Source organism: Schistosoma haematobium, chromosome ZW (genome assembly GCF_000699445.3).
Source record: "Schistosoma haematobium chromosome ZW, whole genome shotgun sequence".
NCBI classification, from domain to species: domain Eukaryota; kingdom Metazoa; phylum Platyhelminthes; class Trematoda; order Strigeidida; family Schistosomatidae; genus Schistosoma; species Schistosoma haematobium.
In genome coordinates, this window is record NC_067195.1 from 15,532,430 (window position 1) to 15,543,568 (window position 11,139).

Below are 11,139 nucleotides of genomic sequence, written 5' to 3' on the forward strand. Positions count from 1 at the left end.
CCGTGGATGAACACCTTTGAGTAGTTTCATAATGAGACGGAAAATCTGTCCTGTGCTTCCACATTCTTACGATTGTTCTTATTAAGATTAATCAGTGGTTTAATCTACAACTTTTGTTTTTCGTGTTTTCAGATTAACAGATAAACCATGAAAATGAATAGACGGATACTGACTGGATTTAACTCCAGTTTAATCCGCAATTGTTCTGTTAAATGAGGTTTATTTGGCATCTTAAATTTAGTGAAATCAGCAGATATAGAGGTTCACAACCAGGGAAGCTCAAAAATATAGAAAACATATGTTTATAAAACATTAACCACTTATATAAGAAGAAAAGTAAAATGATTTATTTTATTAAAAATAAAACGTTTATTTGTTCAAACAAGAATAATTTGGATAAGGGTACATTATAAAAACTGCTACAATATCATTAACACTTTTCCTTGTAATAACCAGTAATTCAGTGTTAAAGGTTATTTAAAGGTCTACAGAATTTTTTAAAACTGAAATTCAGTAACGTATGTTATTCTACTTATTTTTTAAAAATGTTAATTCTAACTTTATTGACAAGTTGAATTTTATTAAAATCATAAGTCTCTTCTTAAATAAATTTTGCATAATTAAAATATCAATGGTTAAGATTATGAGTCAATTGAAGCTAGACTGTCCAATGCTTCCAGGTTTTCCATGGTGGTCTAGCTTCAATTGACTCATGATCTCAACCACTGAAATTACTATAATATCCACAAAAGCCCTTCTGACAATTAAAAGTGTTCTGTAATAAAGCGGTTTTTTGATGATATTCGTCAGTAATACAGTTACAAATTATTTGTTTTAACATAAAGAAATACTGGCTTATTAGGTTAAATATGAGTTTAGACACTTTTTACAAATGTATTAATATACTTGATGAATTTCAGTTGATAATTAAAGTAATTCACCAAAATGATACAGGACAAAAATGATATTATGCCCATAACATTTTTTCTTCTCCCACATTTATATCAGTGTTTATTAAATAATGAGTTTACATTTTAATGTATTTACCTTTGAAAGTTCAATCAAACAACCTGAGATATTATTATGCAGCCAATAATGTTAAAATTTCAGATTGTTTGTTGAATTTCAATGAGTCGGAAATTGTTTTTGTTTTAGTTCATCATCAAATCAAAAATTAATCATTTTAATTATTCTGCATACAAATTAGTATTTCAACTGTCCATGTAAGTATTCGAATTCCTGTGCTATTTCCGTCATATCTGTAGTACACGATTGATTCTGTGCTGTGTCCAGTTTAATGTTTCGTTGTAGTTTTTGGTACTTTGGTGTGCAAGTTGTAGTATTAGCTACATAATCTATAATGGTTGATTGTGGTTTTTAATAAATGGGTAATTTATTTCGTGAATTTTTTTTTACTACAGTCAGTTTTCACATAACCGGAAATCAAACTTTTACTGATATTAAAAGTTCATCACTAAGCAACCCAGAAGTATCAGGAAAAAAAGAACAGAGACGGATTGTCAGAGAACAAACTTGGTCTTGAATTGGAGGCATACATCAAAAGAATGAACAGCGCTTGGCAAAAACTAGGAAGAAAAGCACAGGAAAGAATTGAGTTGAGATCTCCGACTAGCTATCCGTACCTCAAGAGGGATAACAGGCGTAAGTAAGTGATAAAAGATATTTCTTTAATATCAGCAATCCTGTAAAACGTTTGTAGTGTTAACCGCCATTTATAGCTTGGAACCTTACCGTAGCTGGTTGAGATGTTAGCTCTTTTCATACTAATGTTTTCGTTTGTCGAACATTGTTCTCGGTATCGGTTATAAAAACAGGAAGAAGCGTAGCTTTTAAATTTTGTAAACCAAATTTCGGACACAGATCTTTTGCCCACAATCTGCTCTGTGAATAAATTATAAACTACAACTAATCTGATACAATATAAGCTAGCTTGATAAATGTCCTGTGTAACGTAGTTTAATTTGGGGGATGAAGAAATGTAATTATAATCCTTAAGGCTTGGACTTAAAGCATCGGTAAGTTTATCATTTAAATTGATTTTTTCTATCTAAAGAGATCAAATTATAAGTTATATAGCATATTATGCTTACATAACGTCTACCGTAGTTCGGGTAACTCTTGGGAAATTAGTTTCATGCCCGTTCTGCGTAACATATTACTTAAAACCAAATGAGTAGTAAACTTTGTTATTTAGAATCTATTCTAAACTGGATAGCTATATTTAAAAATTTCTAAATGAATCCATAGTAATCATAATATACGAAATTTAAAATAAAACCCATCATCCTTTTTCTTGCATTGTTAATACCTTCTGGTCATTTAGCAGTACTGACATCCTAGGAATTAGTTTTAAATTTTTGACTCAATAAAAGAGACGCTTGCTCAACGTAAGTAGATAGACTGTTATTTATTAACTGAATAATTCCCAAGTTCTTTAACTCGTAAAAAGCCATGACTGACTGTTTTCAACTCTGTTGACTGTGATACAGTCATATCTGAGGACAATGAACAATCATGACATTAGATGATGAATTGACTGAGGTTGTAAACGTGGACCATTTAGATCTGAATAGATGACGTAAGAATGTCGAAGATGTCACAAAATCTGAAATTCTCGCGTTTACTGGGGACTAGGGGACACTGCAAAAAAGTCCAGGTTGTATTGTCCATTTGTCTGACATCGGTCAATTTCGAGAATTAACCTGGAAGGCTAAATGCGTGCATAAACTTCTTTCAATACTTATAAGATAGCAATCATCTTTCTAATCCATACATTCAGTAAAATAACCAAATCCAGGCACCAGAAGACACACAAACTAATTAAGATACGATTGAGTATTTTATGAGCTCAATAAATTTGTAGGTAGTGACATAACAAGTGGCCATATAAAATTAAAAACGTTTCCGACTCATTTCTATGTACGATTTAGTATTGAATAATATTCCACAATGGTTTCATAGCATCGGTACTATGAAGCAAAGTATTACTAAGCTTAATTTATCAACTAATTGGTGTATTGTGTAGTTGATGCTTGATACTATGTGGTCAGATTTTATTTCACAATAATTTTAAGAAAATAATTATATAAATGTTTAAACTCCATGTAACCAAACATTATAGTCTTTTATTTTGGTGTAGCTAGTATGTAGCCATGTGACTATAAATTCAAATATTTACAGTAACTTTTATTTAAATGAGAATAATACAGAATAATTTAAAGTTAACCTTAACAAAGTTAGGTTAGTTATACTTTTTAAAGTGTTTTAATCAATTTAATGCTATGTAGTTAACAGGTTTGATCAACGAAAATACGTGTTAACGCATCGGATCATTATTGAAATAAGTAATGAATAACCGTTCACTAAACCTTTCTGATTTGTAGTGAATCAAGTTGATTCTCAGTGACTAGGATGATATCATTCTAATCAGTTAGCTGACTAAAACTCAAATCACCTTGAATAAATTACTTCGTGATGACACCAAAATGAAATAATTAAAATGGATAGTTTAATATGTCATATAAATTTTTATCATTATCTACACTAGATGATTAGTTGTAGTTTGTAGGAAACGGTTTTCAGTCTATCTTTGGGCTAATGAATTTCTAGTTATGCTTATTTCATGTAATAGTAATATCAATTAGAATCGGTTTAATTACTCGAACCTACGACACTTTTTAACCCGCTTGACCATTGTAGAAATGTTTTGATTTGTAAGTTTTATTAGTTATAGATTAATCTCATTTGGGATATCATTGAAATATAGGGAGTACTGAACTGTCATTTAGTTCTAGTATGGAACTTCTTGGTAGTATTTATCCACAAAACCACCGTGGATTAAACTCATGACTTTCTGGTTTTTTAACAAACGGTTAACTATTCGAAACATTAAGTAGGTGTTCAATAGTGAAGCTTCACTTGAGAAACCTTGAGCAATTCGAATAAACGAATGAGGGTATTTATTGAAACAACTTACAAAAATAGAGTAAAAACGATCAGAACTTGTGTGCTGTAAACCAAACTACCCATACTGATATCTTTTGAATGTTTTGCACAGAACAAAGATATTACTACAAACTACGTATTTATTTCATGCGGGTCGGAGTATAATTTACCTTGTAAAATATTTACACATCAAAACTTCTATTAACAAAAATAGTTGGTTGCATTCATTTTATACTCAAAACTATTATTTACGAACAGAATTCAGATAATAGATGGAAATAATGGAAGATTTTCTATGTTGCATAAATTCCCTCAACATAAGGAATCACTTAAACCTGAATAATCATTTCTTCTGATCATAAGTATCATACTACTAAAACTTTGTCTGTTTAATATACCAGCAAATTGTAATCAAAAGAACTAATCATTTTAAGCTTTTTATTACTTATTTGAAATAGTAGTGTTCTTTTAAAGAAAAAATCAAGATGATTTATCTTAATTTTTTGTCAGGCGTTTATGAATAATAATGAAACTGAATTAAAAAAAGAATTATATGCGTTACAGAGAAAACTGAAAACTGATGCAGATCTTTATATTAGACGTCAGATTGTTTATGACTAACTTTGGAATTGACTGATACTATATGTCTTTAATAACTTTTTTGTATATTATTTAAGATTACGAAAATTAGATGCCATTTACATATTCGTGACTTTATATATATATATATATATATATATATATATATATATATATATATATATATATATATATATATATGGGTACATACCTTCGATAAATGATGCTTTTATAAAATAACTTGTCAAAAAACACCAGAATGGGGATTAGTGTAGATTGAATTCATGAGTCGATCTAAGATAAACCACCATTGAAGAACCTGAAGCACCTCAGTCAATGGGCAAAGGGGCGCGCAAAGTCATGGATCGATTAAAGTTAGATATTAACACCGTTGGATGCCGGCTCAGTAGTCTAGGATTTAAGCGTTTGCGCGCGAGACTGAAGGTCCTAGGTTCAAGTCCTACGTTCAGGATTGTGGATGGGCACTGCTATGGAGTCCTATACTAGGAAGAAATGGCCATCTAGTGCTTCCAGGTTTTCAGTGGTGGTCTAGCTTAAAATGACTCAAGAATTCAACTATTAAAGCACTCACCAGTTCACATAACAATGATAATTCCACGAATTGAATGTATTTTCTTCTAAATTTCTATTATACATATATAATAAAAACAAAGTTAAAAACTTGCATCATCAATTGAGGTGTGAAAAGTCAACCAAATTTAGGGTTGTGTAATAGGCAAATAGTTGTGAGTGAGATAACATAGAAGGGGGATATGAGAAATTCATCACTTTGACAGCCATACAGAGGATGAAGAATACGAACAAACAAGTGTCAAAATATACAACTTAACAAATAAGAATAGACTATAAAGAACATTGTAAATTAAGGGAATGGATATACTGCTTTCAGATATGAACATCAAACTTGAATTTTAACCTCCGGAAAATTCCCATTATATTAAAAACACAATTGTATGAACGAAGAATATTCTTTTCAATAATTTCTCATCAGGTTCTACAATTATGAATCCAAATTAATAATCCATAAAATTGGCCAGATTTAAGGCAGAGTACACCATTTGGAAATTGTAATATGTGAATTAAGAATCGTTGTTTGTTATATAAAATCAAATCAAATCAAATTGGTAATGTTGGGGCTGATTAATATGAAGTTGTTAACTTGAATCAGCCCCAACATACAGTTGTGTACAAAAATTTACATAATCCGGAAGAAACATGATTCTTTCGATTAATTACTCTATATCTGCCCTTTTGAATTCACAGATTTGTTGTTGATAGAAGACCAGAAAAATACTGAAATTTACTATGTAAAAGTTCTAAACAAAACATAAGGAATTGAAATCAAAAAATCTTCAGAGTGTATAAACCTGTGGGAACGTTTGTGAAGACAAGGCAAAAAGTCATTCCATCATGCATGTCTTGTCCATACCAAACATAGAATACAATGAGATTTTTTAAATGACCATTTTGACCTCTTTTGGTAAAACTCGTCAGTGCACTGTAGTTGGCCTGCCATTTCAGGGATAATGGAAGATACTAGTGTTCATAAATGGAATATTCTAGGTCTTGACTTGGATTTCCAGACATTTCTACTGGAAACAATTAAAGAGGTTAGATCTTTTCACTTTGTCTCATAGCGGAATAGTATGTGATTTGAAATACATATTCTTCATATTAAACATCAATCAGGGAGTTTAATTCATGTTATAGCAATGCTTCCAATTGAACTGATAACCTTCGAGGACAATAAAGTTAGACTTTTCCAATCTAGTGGTTAACCTTAATTTACGCATCACTTAAGTAAAATCGAATCTATTGAAGACTTTGTAGTGTTAATGAAAATTTACTAGCTTTTACAAACTTTATTTAAACAAGTTTGTGACAGCAGACAAAATGAATCTGAACTTTAAATTGATGTATCCCAATAAATTAAGGTAGTTTACTGATGATTATTTGATAAATAAGCAGATCCAGTCTTTTTTGTTAGAATTAGTATTAACTATTGTGACGTTATGGCTATCAATTTTCGTGATAGACCTTCCTGTTTTGGATTTGTTTGAACCGAATAACTATGAATCAAAATCTGTGTATACTGTAATTAAAGATTTACAATCCCTCGTAGTGCTAAAGACAGGAAGTCCCAGACTAAAACGTGGCACATGTTGGGATAATTCGATTCTTGTCTAACGTTTGAAAAGACAAAAGACGAATAAATCAGAATCCACGCATCTAATTCTTGATGCATAGAAAAGGTTGGTCATAACACCGGAACTTACAGAATATATTCTTCATCGAAGATGAGTGATAAGTACTGACTATCGAAATAAACATTTATAAGATCTAGTTTTTCACTGGTTACAATTTGAGGGTATTTTGGGGAAAAACGTATAGCGATATTACTGAACTGATGTTCAGAATTCCTTAAAATAACAAAATTTATGTTACTGAACATAGCTAATATAATTATTATTATTATAAACAATTGAAACTTTATTGTATTATAAAATAATACCAATGAATGAAATGTTTTTGGGTTTGAACCACAAAAAAATAGTTACCGTCTTGATAAGCATATACTGTGTTAGTTTTGTAAGATTATATATGCATTTTTTGAGTTACAACTTAGAAATAAGGGTAATAGAGATAATAATAACATTTGTATCTGTATGATATATAAACAATAACGTATTACACAGTTCGATAGTTCTGTAAAACATTTTCGCGTCCATCAGTTGATCTGTATCAATTGTCACCTTAACAGTAAGCATGAAAACTTTGGGTTCAGTACCATAGACGTCTATGGATAGGCTAAAAACGAGATTGAGAATATAATGAACATCCTGGATTGCCCTAGTTCATAGACTGATTTCACCTCACTATAAAACAAAAACGAAAGCTTCATAATCAAATTATTTAACTGTTTAGACACAAAGTCATTAAATGATCACAGTTAAACTATAGGCTAATACATTAGGAACAAGATTAAAATTACATAATAATTTGATTTAGTTTTTTTATTTATGCTTGGATCATCCGCTTGATATAACTTGGTGTCTAAAAAATTGTTTATCACTACTACGGAATGTTATTGTTCATGGTTTATTCAACGGTGTCTGAAATTCAATTTGTGATTGAACTTGACTTAATCCCATTTCAAATTATATTTTCAAATTATACATTTTGAAACCATTACAATTAATCATTTTGCAAAAATTAAAAAAGAATTATTGACACAATTTTGAAATAAAACTAGTCGATCGCCATATTAGATCTCACTTTTTTACCAACTGTTTATGCCTAATGCGTAGTGAGACAAATTACTTATTGATTTTATTTGAAATTTACTGTGAAATGTTTCGTGAAAATTTCCTCATTTTTCTGAGATTCACCATTCTCGGTAGAAATGACGGCTGGGAATAAATTTGACGTTTTCCAGTCATCTAAGCGTATAGCAGTCATTAATTGAGGTTATGTTGATACCTTGGAATAATGTCTATCATAAAATTTATTAGAGGTATGATTTATGCCGTGTGATTTTTCTTCTGTCATCACTGACTGCCCTACATTTGACATGTCTGCAGTATTATGGTGTGGTGTTTTGTCATAGAAAACTTTATATCTTTTATGTAACCCAGCAAAAATGACAGATAACGAAACATGCCTTTCATCATAGATTATGATAGTGTTAATAGTAATTTCTGATTCATTTTGGTTGGTTGTCAGGTGCAAAGTCAACAAGAATAAAGTTTGTCTTCACTAAAAATGACTTTTAGATTTGAACGATTAGTTTGCATATAGGTACCTTAAAGTTAGCACCGAAAATTAAACTGCAAAAGAATATCAAATAAAATTAATTTCGCTTTCTACTAGTCTGAGAGAAATTAATTGCAAACCAACCATATGAAAATAAATTAAGGAATAATGTAATCAAAAATACCGGTCTTTCTAGTGAGAATTATACGAAGTACTGTAGCTTTAAAAAACAGTGGTCTGACTAACGAAAAAGACAATAACAAAGAAATCGTTTAATGTCTGAAGAACCATTTAATTATGGATCATTCTCACTTGGTATTATGCACGGCTGACTAAACATCATAGACATGATAATGTGATGAATAAAATTATTCGATCACCAAATCATTGAACAGTTCAGTTATCAGATAAATAATTAGTTAATATTGAATGAAACAAGAATAGAATAGTGAATTAGGTATTTTATAGCTGATTTTTAGAAAAACTTTAAAATGTGAATCAAAACAATCAGATTTGCATTAGAGTCAGGTGACTGAAATCATTTTGAGAAACTAAGAAAAAACAATTCAGCCGCGATAATTTATATAACATATGTAATCTGGTTAAAACTTAACGTCTTGTACACTAACTTTGTGCATTAGAAACACTTGTTATAGGTTCATGATAGTTTGTTTTGAAAGAGGTAATATTATCAGTGGTCGTTATGATCTTAAAAAAATTTTACACAGAGGTATATATGACTAAGAAATTCCGTACACATTGTATGATAAAATGTGCACGCCTGCAGTAAAACAGCACTCAAAACTAGCACTTCATTTGTAATTGTTTCTTCAATAATAACTTAAGAGGATAATTAGAAGAAAACAATGATTCAAACAAGCATTGAAAGGAACACTGAAGGTAAATGAATAAAGGAAAGCCATAGATTTTAGATACTTTGGTTAAATAAATATCATTAGCTCATTGTGATCTGAAAGCTTTGTACTATGTATGTTGATCTTTTTCTAACAAGGAATGAAATACTTTATTTGTCATCTTTTTATATAAGTTTTGTCTTTGCAAAAATGTTAATTAAACTTTTAACAGCTGACATTAAAAAAAGTGTTTACAGCATAATTGTATAAAAATTCTTCACAGGTTGCTGGTAAAGAATAGCCGATAGAAATGAATTTTAACAGTAAATTAAGTGAAGAACAAACTTATAGCGATGAAAAAGTATCTTACACATTTATTTCAGTAGATTATCGACATATATGTGAATTTTCCAAAGGTTTTGTAATAAAATCAAACTAGTTCATTTTGTGAGTTGGGGTCAAGTTGATTCATTTAGCCAGATAGCTGTTGGAGATCGTCGTAATCCGGTGATAATTAGCAAAATAGATTGGAATCATCTGGAAGACCATTGAAAATTACGATACAATGGAAAGTTATTTCATCTTTGTTTTGAACTACTTCTCAATATAGATATATGATCGTACTTGTTAAATAATAATTTGGATGAATTAAAGAACAATTTTTTAAAATATAATACTGACTGATTATCTGAAATGGTACAGTAGTCTCTTGAAGACAGGAACGTCCTCAGTGCATACTATTGAGAATTCCCAGACTTAAACGTAAGGTTTGTCTTTAAAAATTCTCTTATTAGCATCGGTTGTTAACGAGATTGATTTTTAAATGATCTATTTCAAATGACTTGTTATTTCTGCGTTTTCAGTAGGTCGTAAATCATTGTCTGATGAACTGCTAATTTCATGTTAAGTAACAAACATCTAATCAATTATTCACCCTCCTACAAGCTGACAAATTAGATATGAACTAAATAATTGAAATTTAATTTTCCCCTTACTTAAACATTAACTGGTTATCCAGTTCTCAAAGAAACCTTCAAACCATTCATGTACTGGTTGTGATGATAATACTTAGATTTAGAATAAAGACGGATTAGCTGGTAATATGAGCACATTTTGATCATATACCGCTACTACTTAGCAAACACTTTAAACTCAGAAACTGTGAGTCCATGTTTTAGTTTCCAAATCTCAAAAGAGACATACTACTAGTTGTGTATCAGATAACGAGGTAAGTTACCACCTAGACACTAAATTAAAACCGATTGATAATACCGCAAGTTACTATCAGTGTATTAAAACTGAAGAGTACCAGTTAAGCGTAGCTGTATGTTTACTAATAGCTTAAATGGAACTTGATATATACTGAGTCACTTCGTTTTGGTTATAATTTCGTGTGATTTGACATTTCCTTTTTAAAACATCCTGTAAATCAAAGTTTTAGTGAAAATTGTTGTATGTGATAAAGAATTTTGTATTGTCCACCAGTCATCTAATATCGTAGGCATCGACTCTTTTAATGTTCTTGCTCTGAGTAATGACTCACTTTTGTACAAATTTGATTAGAAAAACAGAAACTCATATGAGTGTGATCACATGTACCTTTTATAGTTCAATATATACAGCTAAAATGTAAAACTTCAGTATGCCACGGTTTGTAAGTCCCATAGGAGATATTAGTAAGAAATTTTGAATACAGTTGGTGCTCAAATGCTTGATAACGACTTTTAAGCCACTTACTAACTTTCTAGAATTCTCTTAAGTTGATTCTTGAACAGAAGGCAGAAGATGGGAAGTATGAGTTTCGAAATTGGTTTAGATAAGTATAATGAGGTTATCTACGGGTGACAGGGTAACCTGTATATTCTTGAAATTTCTGAATGTTAAGTCTAGTAACGAATGCACAATCATTCAATCACATTTTTGGCATATAATCCGATTTTTCTGGAAGTTTGTGGGTCGTTTCTAT